The 18,962-nt window shown below is 40.3% G+C and overlaps 1 protein-coding gene across 1 annotated transcript in view; it reads left to right on the plus strand.

Annotated features, from left to right (window-relative positions):
* Positions 1 to 18,962, plus strand: part of LOC124470116 (neuroligin-3-like) — a 241,297-nt gene that overhangs the window by 206,920 nt on the left and 15,415 nt on the right. The window lies entirely within an intron of this gene.

Consider the following 18,962-nt stretch of genomic DNA (forward strand, 5'->3'; position numbering starts at 1 on the left):
GTGAGAGAAAAAGTGCGATTGCATTACTTCTGGAGAAATTAGACGAGCGCAAAGATGGATTTAAGAAGTGGATTGCATCTCCAAACTCCACTACTGCAGCTAGTTTTGTTGCAACCGGGAGATAATAAATTACAGGGCTGCCAACTCTCACGCATTGGCCGTGAGACACACGCATTTCAACCATTTCTCACGCTCTCACGCCACACCTTGCATATTTCACGCTGAAAAGGCAACGCCAACCAAGTAGCCTTGTTAACGTTGTAAACAGGGCAGGGGTGGGTAATCGGGAGAGTTCCCGGTGGGCCGCTTCACTTTTGGTCCGGTCGAGGATTTTTTGTTGTTGACATTTGTCACGTTTGTATTATCTTCTCTTAAAGTAGGCTACACACGTTTCGCATTCTGACACCTCAGCCTCTGCATGGGTTGTACCATGTGAGGGAGTTTTCCCCTCCCAAATAGAGTTGGTTGGGTCCATAGCCTGTCTTTTCTAAAAGGTTTTCTCAGATAGGCTACCGATAGCTCAGCCGGGGGCCCTACCGTAACGATACACGTCAGGGAAGATGGCTAGGAGCAGGGCCGGAGTGATGGCATCACTAGACAAGGTTTTTTGATTAATGTCTATGTTTATTTTACAAAACGCTCAGTTAATCTACTTTGCGCTCAAATAATGGCAAAAAAAATTCGCTCGCGCGCTATGTGCGCTCGCATAACAACTGGGGCCAAATACCAAATCTCACTCCAAGGTTTTTGCAAAAGTTGGCAGCCCTGAATAAAGCATGGAAAAAAGTAGGCTAATATAGCTACTATAGACACTTACAGCATGTTTTGCCTTCATTATAAGGCTTATATGAGGCTTTTAATTGTTTTTGCGGCTCCAGACAGATTAGTTTTTTGTTTTTTTGGTCCAAAATGGTTCTTTCATCATTTTGGGTTGCCGACCCTTGGTTTAGTTTCCACTTTTTTTTTTCCACAACTTTTTTTGCTTGAGACCCAAAAGAGAAATATGGTGTCTCCCTGGGACCCAAACATAAAAATACTACATACATTTCCATAACATCTATATTTTTTTAACTACTGATACAGAACACAACAAACTATGAATTTAAAATGGATATGAAATGTATTTATTTAATCATAAAAGCACATGACAGCAATAATCAAATGTCTTGAGTGCAATAAAAAAAAATATCTCCACCTCATATGTACATACAATGTTGTACCACTTTTAAATGAACAAACATTTTCTACTCTTAATGACTCTTCCACACTGTCAAAACAAAGTTGAATACATGCACTTCGTGGCCTAATCCACATGGACAAGGCGGGGGCGGAAGGTAGCGAATATGGAGGATTATAGGGGCCAAAATTAAATAAATAAATATTATAACACAAGCTTAAATAAATGACTAATTATGAATTGAATGAATTGAATTGATGTTTATCGGCCATGAAAGTTTGCACAGACACGGAATTTGATTTGGCAGGAGAGCCTACCTAGGCAGCCATCAAAGGCGCCCACCAGAAAGATTACAGCAAAGCATAACATGAGGAGAGAGGAGGAGAGAAAAAGGCAACCCCCATACAATGCTCCTAGAGGAGTACAGTATGGGAACAGGCAAAAACCTCAGCACATAAGCCCACAAACATTAACAACACAACATTACAAACACTTGCAATGGGAAAGGGCGGTGGGGTAGACCAGCAGCATCTGGACCTGCGACCGTAATAGGCGCTGGACACAGACCCGCCAGCCACCCAGGGAAAAGCAATCGAAGGCGTTGGATGGGGGTGGGGGGGTGGTGGTATCTGTAGTAGGTGAAAGTTAGTGTGTGAGTGTGTTAATAATTATATAATGTAATGCCTAATTGACGTACAAAATATGTAAATTACAAATTAAATGAGACACTAAATATATAAATGTTACATGTATTTGTGTGTATATATATATATATATTTACGTTTTAATGTGTTCACATTTATTTATTTATACTTACATTTATTTATTTATACTTACATTTATCCACGGTGTAACTTTCTGCAGCAAAATAAATCAGTCGTCCCCCGTCACCAAGTCAGGGGGCGGGTTAAAGCCTCTGATTGGTGAATGAACAGTATTACACACCAGGCAGACTCCACCAGTCGATCAAGCTCTCTTCAATCTAGGGGGATCCTCTATCGCCTCACTCTACAGCTGCTAGGGGTGTGCGTCACTGCAAGATGTGGTATAGATCCGATACCAAGGAGTAAATACAGGGCCAGTATTGCCAATACCGATACTTTTGGCTTAGAAAAGCAGTTTATCTACTTTCGTGTCGGGGAAAGCAATGCCTCATAATTGATTAAGTGAATGCATCATCAATATGAATATTTGAATGAACATTTAAAATGTTTCCTTTAATTAATTGTTCATGATTATGATCCTAATAAAACACAGGACAACGAGTTTTGTCAAAAATACTGTTAATGTGTGCCGCTGAGTCGTGTTACTGCACGTACACGGCAACAACTCAGCCTAGCAGGGGAGGGACAAAGAGAGTTTGAGCGAAGTTAGACGGTGTTTGCACAACCACTATGATGTAAAGGGAGTTGTGTACTCAGTTGTGTGGAATGAAACTCAAGTATCGATCATCACGCTATCAATCAGGCTATTGATACCAACGTTGGTATCGATAGTTGCCGGGTTTCCCAACCCGGCCACTGTCGGTCTTGAGATCGATTTGCCCACCCCTATGCTGTATCATCTCGCTGAGGATCGTGAACACATTTTCATTGATGTCTGTGTCAGTTAGGGCCAATATCATTTCTATAATTTCAGCGAAGCTCTCAATATGATGTAAAAAAGAAGTGAATTGGCAGGTGCCTACATCTCTTCAGCTACCGCCAACATTTCGACCACTGTAGCATTCAATATTTTATTCATTGAATCCGCACAAGGTGCTGCCATCTTGGAATAGTCAAAAGCAGTCGATTCAAGTTGAACCACCAATCAGAGGCTTGAATCCGCCCCCTGACTTGGTGACGTGGGACGACGGATTTATTTTGCTGCAGCAAGTTACACCGTGGATAAATGTAAGGATAAATAAATGAATGTAAGGATAAATAAATAAATGTAAGGATAAATAAATAAATGTAAGTATAAATAAATAAATGTGAACACATTAAAACGTAAATATATACACATACACACAAATACATGTAACATTTATATATTTAGTGTCTCATTTAATTTGTAATTTATATATTTTGTCTGTCAATTAGGCATTACATTATATAATTAGTCATTTATTTAAGCTTTGTGTTATAATATTTATTTATTTAGTTTTGGCCTCTATAATCCTCCATAAGCGAGGCATTGGCTGTCACCGTTAGCTATATGTTAGCTATGGGTAACGTTAGCTAGTAGCAATGTTAGCTAACATACATTTTAATCACAAAATAACCATTGGCATTGCAACTAACAGACACACAAAACATTTCAAATGCTAGCTACTTACTTACATTTCCGCTGTCAAAACACTGTTTGCTGAAAGTCTCTTCTTTGCCCAGGAAAAACTCCTTTGACTTGCCCCGATGCTAAGAATGTCTTGTTTGGAGATGTCTGTCCAACTTGTTCATTTTAAAGCTCTCATTACTGAGCACCCCCCCACATAAAACACACTGAGGTCTCTCCTCTGCATTTCAAATGGCTTTGGTGAAGCCAACGTTTATAAACTCATCTTTATATTTTCGTTTTGACATCTCGCAATGCATGCCAAGGGAAACACAGAAATAACTCTTAATGTTACCTCAGCCCTGACTCCGCGAGAGAACGGGTAAACTGTGGACCAGGATCGTGAGAAGAAAGGGGGAGGGGTAAACCGCCTCGCACGCAGCATCTGTGCTGACTAGTGTAGCAAAAAGAACGCTCATCTTCTATTTTAATTTGGAAAATTATTTCACATATCATAGAATTGATATGCATTTTTTCTTTGCCATTTGGCGACCCAATACAAAAGTGTATGCGACCCATTTTGGGTCGCGACCCTAAGTTTGGGAAACCGTGGTTTAGACAATGGGGGGGGGGGGGGTCCAAATGAATACCCTTTAGTATCATTTTTGGGGTTAAGTGCATTGCCTACAATTCTATATTTATATATGAAAACTTGCACATTTATAACATAGTTTCGAGGACTACATAGACCATTTGAATTAACTTCTAAAGGAATAGTGTAATTTTTCTCAGAGACAGTGACTGCCTGCATTGTGACCATGCCATTTTATCAGAAAAACAGCGACTTATGCTTTTTTGAGGCTACTCGTTTCATTTGCTTAGCGTTACACATTTAGCTCGGTATCAAGTTACTTACTGTCTGAAAAAAAACGTGTATGCTACCTAGATGTGTAGAGTGCTAACATGTGCAGATATGAATGCCTGTTGTGTTTGGCCCTTGAGGGCCTCAAAATGGGTAAAAAAATGTGTTTGATCAAACAGTCAGGCAACAATCTCATACTCATTTTAAATGAACCAGTATGTTACACATAGTTCTGAATGGCAAATATCATCGCAAAACAGCCTCAACATGAGAACACGGACAGAGTCTGAGCTAAAAGCCTGGTTTGACAGGTAAATATACTATGAACTCAAACCTTCAGGGTTTGCAGAGCTAACTCAAATATTTCCAATTGTCACTTTCTTCGTAATACACCCAACTGGCATTAATAACTGAGCACTTTTTATTAATTGCAATACACATTCAATATTATTTTGCAAAACATGCTGAATAACTCAGTAGGTTAGTTCATATTATTCTCTAAGCTGTTATTTTGTCATTAAGTTTAATTTTCATATCAGGTTTAGCTAACACAATAAAATTTCTTAATCCACACTGTCATCTAATGGATAAAACTGAAATAAAACTAACCTACTTGGGTATAAACCTCACAGCTGTCTTATTACAACAGATGTTTCTGCACAGAAATACATAACAAATTATATTTATTTATCTACTACAACAACTATGTAAATTATGCTAGCAATTTTACAGTTTTACAGTTAGATTAGACTTTGAGTACAGGTACATGTGTGCTGTTGAGGTATTTTAGTATTTAAGTGTCTTTTATACACATTGACGAGGCACCTGTGACCAATGGAGACCGCGGGACTGTCGTTGGTCAGATAACGACTCATTCCCGCAGCCCCTAGCATTCCAGCGGTGAATTGCAAAACCATACTGAAAACTGCAACGCAGAACTTAGAAAGACTCGAAACTCCATCAAAGCGCCTGCATGGTCAAAGAGTTTGATACTCGGAGTACTATAACGGAACCCTAAGAGTGAGGCATAAATCCAAATTGACTTAATTGCTCCTTTAAGGCCTCCTGTGGAGGGGGGTTTGAGGGTGGAGGGGTATCTGTAAGGTCGGATATTTAATCCGACCTAATAATTATCTGTTGCAAGATGCAATATTAAGGCTAAGAGTGACACTTTCTCTCCAGAAATTGAAGATAAAATAAAGTGATACCTCAGTTATTACATTATTGGCTCGGTTATTACATTTTCAAAGTTTTTTTTCCAATGCAAGGCCAATAATGTAATAACCAGCCAATAACGTAATAAGTTATCACATTATTGGCAAAACGTTATGAAACCTGTTAAATGTGCCTAAAAACGCCTAAACAGCATACCCAAAGTAAATTGACTGCTGTTCTTGAACCACTTGGAGTCGATGCATGGACTCTTTTGAAAGCTGACACTCTGAAGTTATGTTCCTTGTTGTCAGGATCCCTGTCAGTCCTACTGGTGTTGAGAAATAGAAGCTTGAACACAAGGAAAGTGAAAGTTTCTATTTCCGCCTAGATTTTGTTTTGAAAACACAGGCCTGAAGAGGCCTAGAGGTGGTAGGTATTAGCTGGAAGACAGAATTGGACCACAGGATGAAGCCTTACCCAATTCAGATCAAAAGTCAAACATAATACCACAATATATTCATATTTGACACATGTTTTTATAAGAGTACATCCAGGCGTTTTCTAAAAGGGCCTTTTGGAGACTCCAGAATGACCCTTCTCACCAAGGTCATATTCTTAGGATAAAAAGGTATCATTGTTATCTCTAATGAAAGGTGGTACTTAGAACTATCATATATAACAGCTAAATCCCTCATTAGTATTACTGAAACACAAAAACTGAAGCATGAACACATTGGAGTGCTTTATCTGATTCCCAGGATTGGCACACAAAGAACACTGACATATTGCGCAATCGACTTTTATTTTGAAGGCTCCACAAAACCTGGCATATGATGTATCGCCATTTACAGCTAGCGCTAAGCTACAAGGAAAACTAGCTCATTTCAGAGCCAGTCGAAGCCAGTTAGAAAAAATCATGTAGAGGGCGCGGGGGCAGGGGGTGGGCGGGACGCACAGACCTGGTTGGCTTTAGAGGGCTGTCACCGGGGCATGGAAGCTCCTATTGGTTCATACAGGGTGTCGATCAAAAGCTCTGAGTGTAGCGGCCATTTTAAGATTATCCACGGGTTTCTACTCGACCCACATCATGTCCTATGAGTGGTTGTTTGTGGAAGACTGAAAATAAAATAATTGGCAATAATGAATGAAGCAACAAGATCGTGGCTATGTGTGGATATGATTCACTGTTTGGACAATTACTCGACATGGTTAGATACTTTGGACCTTTGGGAATTACGCAGAAGAGGTTTTGATGGGTTGTGTGCATACCCAGAACATTCCGAAGTAATGCTAGGTAAGTAAAACCTTTTTTTCTGGCATTGTTGAAGGAAATGTTACCGGACAAAGACGTTGACGGTACTTACTGTTGCGAGTTGAGCTTGAATTGGTTTATTTCAATGGAAGCACAAGAATCGTAGCTTTCCAATGATGTATCATTTGTGTATCTGTCTTAAAAATATATTTTTGGGAACTGAGTGCGTTCTCACTGAGGGAGGGGGGCGCAGCGTTTCTGGCTCGCCGGCGAGCCAAGGATCCAGAACAGGTTAAATTATTGTCTCAACAACTTTATTACATTATTGGCAATTTATTACGTTATTGGTTTTATTACATTTAAATAATTACGTAATTGGCCTTTATTACATTATTGTCCGTTATTACATTATCGGTTGCTACACGATCTAGAAAAGAGGACATGTCCGGGTAAAAGAGGACGTGTGGTCACCCTATTTTAGGTAACCTCAAATCCTCCTCTCCAACAAGTTAACCAACGTTACTTTCTTTGCACTCAACTGACTGATGAAAAAGTAGCCATGACAACGCAGAACGGCCAAGGTGGATTCAAACGAAATCACACAGAGGGGGGATTCACACACTTATGTTTTTCTTAACAAATGGAAATAAATTGAAAATAAATCAGACATAACAAGAGACCGATCCATTGACAGGGTTCATAAAAGGAGAACATATACATATATTTAACATATTTTCTGCTGTATATTGGGGGGGGGACAGATAGGTATTTGCTCAATATTGGGGGGACACAATCCCTCCAAAGACTGCGTGGTTACGCCCTTGCACTCCATGCCCCTTTGCCAACCACCAGGATGCCCGGCATCCGAACATTGCGGGCATTCCCTTGATTGGCAGACAGCAGGTTGATTGGCATGTTGGACCCCGCGAACACTACTGGTAAACAACCAACAGCCTAACAAATAACTTACACACGTCTTTCCGTGTGGGTCGCTACTCGCTACACTATTTTTGTACTTTAACTGCTAAGATTCCTTGATGAGATGCCTTATCAATCTATTACAAAAGATTAACACTGCAGTCAGATAGCTACCCTGTTTGCTATTGTATATGACTGTTTGAAATACGTATTTCAGAGTAGGGCTAGCCATGATCTAGTAACTTAAAGGCTGGTAGTTGATTGAAGATAATAATGGGGATATGTTTAAGATGAAATGTGGGTAATTGGATGTGTAGGCCTACATGTTATTTTTGCTTAGGGTTCACTTCAAACATTAAAAGAAAGGATGAGATAGCAGACTTCTTCAAAAAGCTGAGCAAACAGGATCAGGTGGAAATAGACCCCAGTCCTTGCACCAGCCCCAAGACCTCCAGTCATCCATCTGTCAAACTCCTGAAGTTTGCGGACGACACCACCCTTATTGGCCTCATCTCTGCTGGAGACGAGTCTGATTTATTGGTGGGAAGCGGCCAACCTGGTGACCTGGTGCAGCCAGAACAACCTAGAGCTCAATGCTCTTAAGACAGTGGAGATGGTTGTGGACTTCAGGAGGAACACAGCCCCACTCACCCCCATCAACCTGAGTGACTCCCCAGTCAACTGTGTGGAGTCCTTCCGCTTCCTGGGCACTATCCTCTCCCAGGACCTCAAGTGGGAACTGAACATCGGCTCCGTCATCAAGAAAGCACAACAGAGGATGTACTTCCTTCGGCAGCTGAAGAAATTCAACCTGCCAAAGACAATGATGGTGCACTTCTACTCAGCCATCATTGAGTCTATCCTCACCTCCTCCATCACCATCTGGTACGCTGCTGCCACTGCCAAGGACAAGTAAGTAAGTTAGTAAGTAAGACTTTATTTATATAGCACTTTTCATACAAGAATTGTAGCTCAAGGTGCTTTACATAAAATCAATAAAAACAATGATACAAGTGATAAAACTAACAATTAAAATAACAATGATAATTTAACTAATAAAAGTAGTAAAACCCTTCTGAGATAAAATTACTTAAATGCTTCGGTAAAAAGGTAGGTTTTAAGCTGTCTTTTAAAAATGTCTAGTGTGTTTGCTTCCCTAATATTTATGGGTAATTTGTTCCATAGTTTTGGGGCGTAATTAGGCCGAATCACCAATCTTATGACTGCTTCTGGTGACCTCTAATAGGCCTGCATTTGATGATCGCAGTGTTCTAGCTGGTGTGTAGTTTATAAGGGAGTTAGCAATGTAGTTAGGTCCTTGTCCGTGTAGAACTTTGTATGTGAGGAAAAGGACCTTAAAGTCAATTTTGAAGGTAACAGGGAGCTAGGACAGGACTAATGTGTTCTCTCCTTTTAGTCTAGCCGCAGAATTTTGAATGAGCTGTAGTCTTTCAGTGGTTTTCTTGGGAAGACCAGTGAAAAGTGTGTTACAGTAGTCCAGCCGGCTGGATATAAAAGCATGAATTAACTTCTCTGCATAATTTTGGTTTATGAATGGTCGTACCTTTGCTATATTCCTAAGGTAAAAGAAAGCTGTTTTGGTCACTTTATTTATGTGAGAGTTGAAATTAAAATCTGAGTCCAGGATTACAAAGAGACTCGTCACCTCTGGTTTAAGACAGGGGGTTAAGCTTCCTAGATTTTTAGTAAGCATCTCTCTTTTGGATTTGGGGCCACATAGTAGGACTTTGGTTATCATTCATCCATTTGTTTGACAAGAGCAGGCTGCAGCGTATCATCCGCACTGCTGAGAAGGCGATTGGCTGCAATCTGCCTTCCCTCGAGGACCTGCACACCTCGAGGACCCTGAGGCGAGCGAGGAAGACTGTGGCCGACTCCTCCTACCCTGGACACTTCCTGTTTCAGTCACCGTTCGTAGTGTTGCACAGCGTCTGCCAGTGTAACACAGCAATGTCGATGCTAGCTTGGGATCACGGTTCTACTACTTTGACATACTTGTCGTTCGACATTTACTTCTGTATAAGTTGCCAACGTTGTCGCCATACTTTAAAGTACATTTTAGAGTAGATTTATAGTTATAAAGCTTTTGCCAGTCCATCATTTTGGAGCTTTTAACATGGAGCAAAGGCAATGTCAGAAGATGACTTTAGTCGGTGATTCATTAGAACATTTGTTGTCTAGCTCTTCAATCTCTCAGCAAAATGTAGGCTAATTATTTGGCTAAAGGATGCCACATGTATCAGACAGAAGTTGTTCAATAAACATTTTTAAAAAATATAGTCGATTGACTGATCGCGTTGTTGTACCCAGTCAAAGGAATAAACACACAGGAACATCATTAACATTTAACGGTCTTGCCAGTTATCCTGGCAAAACATGCAGCATAATGTTCTTTATTTATTGCCAGGGCACGGTACAAGTAGCCTAGGCATATGTAAAATTGAAAGCTAACGCTAATTAGTTTGGAATTTCTAGGCTATACTTGATGTTACATGTTGATGTTCAGCCTATTCAATTTAACAACTTCAGAAGGACAGGCAGTACACTGTTAAGTGCCTAGTACGTATCTATTCTTCCTATGAACCCGGTTATGACTGCTTTAAACAAGCACCGGTTGGCTACACACCTCATGCCGGGCTGATATAGATGTGTTGTATTGGCACTTTGAAAGGTTTGAATTATTATATCCACATATCAATGTATAATTATTAAATCCACTGCAACAATAGGACAAAGGAACACCAACAAAATGTGAATAGCCTACAAACAATAAGCATACTACTGTAGTATACTACTGTACTGCCTAACTGTAACAGGCTAGAGGCGATTCTAGAGGCGATTCTAGGTTTTAAAACTGGTCGTAGCACTCTCTATCTAACCACTCGTTCAGGTGCTTTTTCGATTGTTTGCAACCAACTACCGCACACGTCGTTCCCGAACCACTTTTCTTAATGTTGTAAATTTTATATCCTCTTTGTCACTGCGATATCAGTGCTTTGTCGGCACAACGGAGCTAGCTAGCAAAACAAACCCAGCCCGCCAGAACGGAAGTGGATTGCATATAGGGGAGCAGTTCAGGAAGTAGAGCGGAAACGGCTCATGAACTTGTCTATAGGCTACGCTTGTGATTGTTGCCTCAACGTCACCATGGTTTTAATCATATTCAACATGATACAAAGTTTAAATATCAATTGGTGCCTATTTCAACTTGTAGTAGCAGTTTCCCGCAACAGAATGCTTTTTATCAAAGGATGATGATGATGATTACGTAAGATGACGAAGAGACATTAATGACTGCTGCCGCAGAAATGGATGCAGAGAATTATGTATGGTAGCTACTGGTAGCTAGTTCTCTCTCCATGTACTTTTATTTACATGCTTTTTTTTGTAATTGTCAGTTACACTGACATTATGAGAATAATGAATATAAAAACGATTTGCACATTCTGACAACAGGGCATGCTGTATACAGTGAGATGTTCATTTAATGACAGGTGAATTTTGCATGTGGAACAGTGAACTGTAGCTAATGTAATCTCATGTATACCCAGTTACAAGTAAATCAGTTGTACAAACTGCACCTCGTTAAGAAAGTGCCAAAAACTGACCAAGAGATGGTGTAGGCCTACTTAGGGTAGAAGAATAAAGGCTAATATCGAAAAAGATTTACTGGAACACCAGTTACGAGAGGATGCATGGTCACAGGTGATGTTAATTGTAGGAACAATAACCTATATTAATATAAATAGTTGAACTTTCTGAATTTCTATTTTGACCAAGAGATGGTGTACTTAGGGCAGAAGAATAAAGGCTGATCTTGTAAGGCTATCAACCTGCCCCCACCTCTCATATGGTAAAATATGGAGTTACTGGATGGAGTCTCAACTTGATGGCTCTCACATCTCATTGTGCAACTTACTGTAGTACTGCTAGTCATGTTGTTAAGTAAGGGTCAAGATTCTGGTGTGATTGTAGTTGTTCTTAAGGAATTGTGAAGTATTGTTCTGTGGATTATTGATCTCCTGAGACGTTCTCCTCAGCTCTAGCTTGTCCTACTCCTTCCTCACTCTTGCTTTCTATCTCTGGTTTACAATAATTATGGTAGAGTAGGCCTAAGAGTTAACCTTCATTGATATCATTCATTTGCAATATGATAAAAAGTATTTAACCTTAATTTGACCATTCTTGCTCTGATTTAACCCAAAAATCAAAATAGTCAAATAACTGATTCCATTGGTATTGGCATTATTTGGTTAATGTTAATACACTGTTCAGTTTCCCATCTTCCTTCAAACCATAGGGGAATTACTTTCGGTTGCTTGGCCAATATTGACCCCCTACAATGTTGAAATAGATTTGCTGAAACACCAGTTTCTGGATGGTAGGCTACATCATATAAATTGTAGGAATCATATGAATCATGTAAATTGTAGGAACAATAGCCGATAAAAATAGGCTAGCCTACTCATTGTGATTTTTATTTGTAGGCAATGAAGAAGACCAAATACAATTTAAATTATTTGTATTTATTTCAGTGCCCAAAAGCATTTGGTCAATTCTGAGGGCATGTCCACGGCATGTAACACTAGCGACGAAGGCCCAAGGGCTGAGAATGTTGCTAAAATAAATTACAGATTGTGATGGGAAACGGTAACGTTAACTTAGGTATTCATCAGGGAATTAAAGCACATCAAATCGCAATCTTAAAATCGTCTCCCAGCGTATAACTAAGCAAATACAATTTTGTTCGAGATTGCTCGGCTGAACCAGGAAATGTTATGCCGTGTCTGCCAAAGCTATCGGGCTCATAAAGTGGGAGGGGGTCGGTAGAAACGCAAAGTTTGGCATGGAAAACCTGCAGCGAGCAGGTTAGTTTCACGGAGTCAGTTACCATGGAAACTTACCAAAAGGTTTCATTACATCTCTTTCTGGAACGTGGAACTCGGAGTATGCCTCTTTTCAGGGTTAAACAACTAAAAAAAAAAATCTCTAAACCCGCTACCTGGAATACCCCCCAGGTCGCTGTGTTGAAGGATTATAATTTAAATCGGCACTAAGCGACTAAAGAAAAAAACTAACGCGGACATAACAATAACTTGACTGATTCAGTGAGATGGGAATGGCTGCAGCCTTGCAGCCTCCCTTCACATGCCCTCCCGTCTCATGCCCTCCCGTCTCATGCCCTCCCGTCTCATATGGCGTGAAATTAGTGCCAGGAGAGCGATTTTCGTCTGTCTATCACACAAAGAACGTCAGCGAATAAGAACAAAACTAGAATGCTGATGATTTCAATGGCGAGTCATTTGGTAACGTTTAGTAGTTAAAAATATCCATGGGCATGTATCTTTAATGCAACATTTAAAGATTATTCAGTTAACACACTCTTAATATTATAAACTAATGGATAAGGGTCGTAGTAAGTTGAATCGCTTTTTAATGAAAATATGTATACGGATATTTAATTAGACAACCAGACCATGTTGTGTCAATCCCTGAAGATGCCTGGAAACTATGACAATTATGCCATGTTCAGCTTGTCACTGGAGTCCTGCATATCAACTTGTGACACAGGTTTTGGTCTCGTCTAAGGCCAGGAATACACCAGGCTTGTTCAATTTGCATTATATATTGTCTAGACAAATGTACCATTTCATTGAACGTTTTGTTATTGTACAAGGTTTTATTCACAAAGTCAGCAGGCAGAAATGTGTGTTTGAACAATTTTAACTTTTTTGACCTAACAACTGGGTCAACCTTTAAATACTTTTCACATTATTTACATTATATTGTCCTCCACAAGCATTCACTACATGTTACCTTTCTGAAAATCCTCCGTTGCTATGAGGAATTAAATGCTGCGCTACAGCTCTGAGCAGGTACACATTTGAACAGCAGATGGCGTAGTTCTGCCAATTTAGTGGAATTTAATCTGAACCCAGATAACTATGTTACACTGGCAGTAAATAATACATTTCGAATGAAAACCATTATATTTCGCAGCCAGTTCCCTGCCATTTAGCTGCACATTGTCCCACTAATGGTAGGTTTAATGACTGGTTGTCTAATTAAATATCCGTGTACATATTTACATTAAAAAACTATTAAACTTACTACGACCTAGGTCATGTGTGATAGACAGACGAAAATGTCCAATGATACTTGACACAGAAATGGCTATATTTGATTGGCTTAGATGGTTTTGGGAGCTGTGTTCCCGCCTTCTTCTACGGAGACAAAATACTTTTTTTTACAAGTACACAAATCTTTTTAGTAAGTTACAAATCGTTTTTGCGAGTACACAAAACTTTGTTTTACAAATAGGCCTACACAAATATTTTTTGCAAGTTACAAATCGTTTTAGCAAGTACACAAACCTTTTTTCACAAGTACACAAATCTTTTTTTCAAGTTACAAATCGATTTTGCAAGCATACATATCTTTTTTGCAAGTTACAAATCGTTTTTACAGAGCTCGCTCTCCTGGCACTAATTTCACGCCATAGTCTCATGCCCTCCCGTCTCATGCCCAAGCTGTCCAACGGTAAATTCAGAGGAAAAAAAATAATAAATCGCCATATATTTTAAGGATGGAGTTAAAGGTAAGTTCGTGAGCACGTTTGTTGCAATACATTTACAAACTTGAAATATATTTTTTTATCAATATATTTTTTGCTGATTTCTGGATGTTATTGTTCTGTCCCTGATGTTAACGTATATTTGATGAAACCTGCAATGACCTTCATTTAAAACTGCATCAGCGTTTTATGTTGACATTTGTTTAGCGAATATTAGCTAACGTTACCTAGAGCAATTTATGGTTGCAGACTTTGATGGTTTCTTTTTGTGATTTTCCTTAAGGTACACAATCAGTGTCTTAAAAAAAACGAACACACCGCAGGTGACAAAATGCACGGTGTGCTGTGTACCGACCATCATTGTCCCACAACCGTCGTGGTTGTACCTAACCTTAACCTCGACCTCTGCTCCTGTAATATTTGTATTGTATTTTATATTGTATTTTATATTGTAAATTGGCAACTTATTTTTTACTTATTGTATATTTTATTTTAATTGTATTCCACTTAGTATTGCTAGTTTATGTATCCTTAGTATAGTTAGACCACATATTTAAATTTAAGATTCCTATATGTTTACTGTATGCACCTTCCTGCCAAAGCAAATTCCGTGTCTGTGCAAACTTTAAATAAATCCCATTCTGATTCTGATTCTGACTCCTGGCCTTAAACTAATCCTAACCTCAACTGTCGTTGTGACGCCTAAACTCAACCGGGGTTCCCAGGCTGCAGCCGTAGAATGGATTTTAGTTTGTAGTCCAACCAAAAAAAACACGTACACCAAAGTAGGAAGGAGAAATAGCGGACCAGAAGGAGAAATAGCGGACCAGACAAGCTTTTATTTTTAAAAGTAGAGGCATGAGACGGGAGGGCATGAGATGGGAGGGCATGAGACGGGGGGGCATGAGACGGGAGGGCATGAAGCGGGAGGCTGCAGCCCTGCAGCCCTGCAGCCATACACTCTTGGATTCAGTGGGCGCGGGCTGATGGTTAATGGTTTGCTAGTTAAACTGTAGGTCCCTGATCATCACCTGTCAGCTGTCTTTCGCATATCCACGCCAGACATTCAGCCAGATTTCGATGCACTTGTTCAAGCCCACTGGATTCCACTCACAGAACAAAATTAACTGGAAAAAAAGTCAATCAATTCAATTGCATATCTTTAACATACTGTAAAAAGAAATTCATGGTTTGTGAAGATTAACTAGTTACAAATAAAATGAAACACAGATGTCATGATTATTTAATTTTTTACTGTTATTTCGATAGTCTTTTCCTAGTTGACCAACATTTAAAATATTTATAAAAAATTTACAAAATATCCTTATTCTTCTGATAACCAGCAGCAGCTAATCAAAACATATACTTTACTGCTTTTTACAATGGGGGAAATTAATATTGAGCAAAATTAAGTTCAAGTTATTATTGATGCAGCCCTCCAACACATTTCAAGTTTCTTATGTGGCACCTTGGACAAATTAATTTTCTACCCCTGAGTTACGGAGCAGGGCCATGGAGCTAACCCATGGAGCTGGGTTTTGGTTTTCACTACGCTGTTTTTGTGTTTATGAAGGGAGTCTGCTGTTGTCCAGGAGGCCACACATACTGCTTTAATGGTGCCCATAATAGCAGTTCCCTGTCCCTTACCCTCTCCATATCATGGCTGAGCAGTTGATTCTGTGTGTGCACGTGACTGGACATGTTGGGTCTGTCATTTTGCTCCTCTGATTCCTAAACTCAGAGTTCGTACATACGTCTCTCTCGTCTCCACAATTTTCAGGGTTTGCTGAATGTGTAAGAATCTCTTGTTCCTAAGGAGCTGGAAAAGAGGAGGAGGAGGTGGTAGAGAAGGAGGAGGAGAGAGGAGAATATGTAGGAGGAAGATTGGTAGGAGGAGGAGGAGGAGAAAAAGGGATTTAGGAGGAGGAGGAAGATGGGTAGGAGGAGGATGGGTAGAAGGATGGGTAGGAGGAGGAAGATGGGTAGGAGGGGGAGGAGGATGGATAGGAGGGGGAAGAGGATGGGTAGGAGGGGTAGGAGGAGGAAGATGGGTAGGAAGAGCAAGAGGATGGGTAGGAGTTGGATGGGTAGGAGGAAGAGGAGGGTGGGTAGGAGGAGAAGTAGGAGGGGTAGGAGGAGGAAGATGGCTAGGAAGAGGAGGAGGATGGGTAGGCTGAGGATGGGTAGGAGAAGGATGTGTTACAGGGGTGGCTATAGCGTACCCAAGCGCACAACACGGATACAGGATGGAGAGGAGGGTTCCAGGGTGTTTAATGACAATTACGATAATAGTGGGGTTGGCAGGACAATTTCCAGGCGGACACAGGGAGGGTGGATCAGCCAGGCTGGCAGGCAAGCAGGGTAGAAACAGGGAAAATAAACACGAAAGGTTAGCAAAGCAAAAAAACACTTGCAAAACTCAAAGGGAGCTTTATCTACCGCTTCCAAGAAAGGTTTACTACCAAGGGAGACGAAACAACAATTTGAATGACAGGAAAACCTGGGTTGAAATACTGTGGGGCTGATGAGTTGATGGGAGACAGGTGCAGAGACCGGGGGAGTGTGGAGTGATTTAATCGGGGCCACTGACTGTGGCCACACCCTCGGAGAGAGACAGAAACATGGGATGGAAAGATGGGTAGGAAGAGGATGGCTATGAGGGAATGAGGTGAAGGTAGATGATGGGTATGGGGAGGAGGGAGGAGGAGAAAGAGTAGAGGGAGATGAAAGGTTAAGGAGGAGCTGCAAACTTGTATCTTAGATAGATCAGTAAACTGAGGAGTAAACTGGGATGATGCTGACTGAGAGGATGTGCAGACATAGACAGGCCTGGAGTGATGTGTGTGTGGCGTGTGTGTTTGGGCATGCATGTGTACAGTGCCCTCCAAAAGTATTGGAACAGTGAGGCAAATTCCTTTATTTTTGCTGTAGACTGAAAACATTTGGGCTTGACATCAAATAATGAACGTGAGACCAGAGATCAACGTTTCAGCTTTTATTTCCAGGTATTTACATCAGGATCTGATGCACAACTAAGAAAATATCACATTTTGTTTGAATCCACCCATTTGTCATGTGATCAAAAGTATTGGAACAGATATACTTAAAACATATTTAAGTGAATAAGACTTAATATTTAGTTGCAAATCCTTTGCTTTCAATAACTGCAGCAAGTCTGTGACCCATTGACGTCACCAAACTTTTGCATTCTTCCTTTTTGATGCTTTCCCAGGCTTTCACTGCAGCCTCTTTCAGTTGTTGTTTGTTTTGTGGGGTTCCTCCCTTCAGTCTCCTCTTAAGCAGGTAAAATGCATGCTCTATAGGGTTTAAGTCTGGAGATTGACTTGGCCAGTCTAATACCTTCCATTTCTTGCCCCTGATGAACTCCTTTGTTGTTTTGGCAGTGTGTTTTGGGTCGTTATCTTGCTGCATGATGAAGGCTCTGCCAATCAGTTTGGTTGCATCTTTCCTTAAATTGGCAGACAAAATGTTTCTGTAGACTTCCGAGTTCATTTTGCTGCTGCCATCATGTGTTACATCCTCAATGAAGATTAATGAGCCCGTCCCAGAAGAAGCCATGCAAGCCCAAGCCATGACATTACCTCCACCGTGTTTCACAGATGAGCTTGTGTGTTTGGGATCATGAGCAGTTCCTTTCTTTCTTCAAACTTTAGCCTTTCCATCACTTTGGTAAAAGTTAATCTTTGTCTCATCAGTCCATAAAACTTTGTCCCAGAATTTTTGAGGTTCATCTCTGTACTTTTTGGCAAATTCCAGCCTGGCCTTCCTATTCTTCTTGCTAATGAGTGGTTTGCATCTTCTGGTGTAGCCCTTGTACTTTTGTTCATGAAGTCTTCTGCGAACAGTAGATAGTGATACCTTCACTCCTGCCATCTGGAGGTTGTTGCTGATCTCACTAACAGTTGTTTTAGGGTCTTTCCTTACAGCTCTCACAATGTTTCTGTCATCAACTGCTGATGTTTTCCTTGGTCTACCTGTTCGACGTCTGTTACTTTATGCACCAGTAGTTTTCTTCTTCTTCAGGACATTCCAAATGGTTGTACTGGCTATGGCCAATGTTTCTGCAATGGCTCTGATTGATTTTCCATCTTCTCTAAGACTCACAATTGCTTGTTTTTCACCCAAAGACAGCGCTCTGGTTTTCATGTTGTTTTCACCTCTGAATACAGTCTGCATAGACAAAACCTATCTTACCCAATCTGAACCTGAGTGTAGACATTCAGTGGTATTTATTGATTGAATAATGTATGTAATAGGACACACCTGGGCAACAAAACACACCTGTCAGTCACATGTTCCAATACTTTTGCTCACGTGACAAATGGGTGGGTTCGAACAAAAAGGTGATATTTTCTAATTTGTGCATCAGATCCTGATGTAAATACCTGGAAATAAAAGCTGAAACGTTGATCTCTGGTTTCACATTCATCGTTTGATGTCAAGCCCAAATGTTTTCAGTCTACAGCAAAAATAAAGGAATTGGCCTCACTGTTCCAATACTTTTGGAGGGCACTGTATGTTGTCTCATAGGGCTTACTGGAATGTGTGTATTGACCAGGGAACGTCAGGGTGTGATTAGTCTGAGATATCACACTCTCTGGTCTATTATACTCTGATAATATATATTTAGAAAGAGCACAACTCCGATTTTTCTCAGCAGCTGAGCACAGACATACACAAATAAACACACACACATGTACAGGCTGGCACAGACACACTACACAGCACA

This window comes from Hypomesus transpacificus, chromosome 1 (assembly GCF_021917145.1).
Source record: "Hypomesus transpacificus isolate Combined female chromosome 1, fHypTra1, whole genome shotgun sequence".
NCBI lineage: Eukaryota > Metazoa > Chordata > Actinopteri > Osmeriformes > Osmeridae > Hypomesus > Hypomesus transpacificus.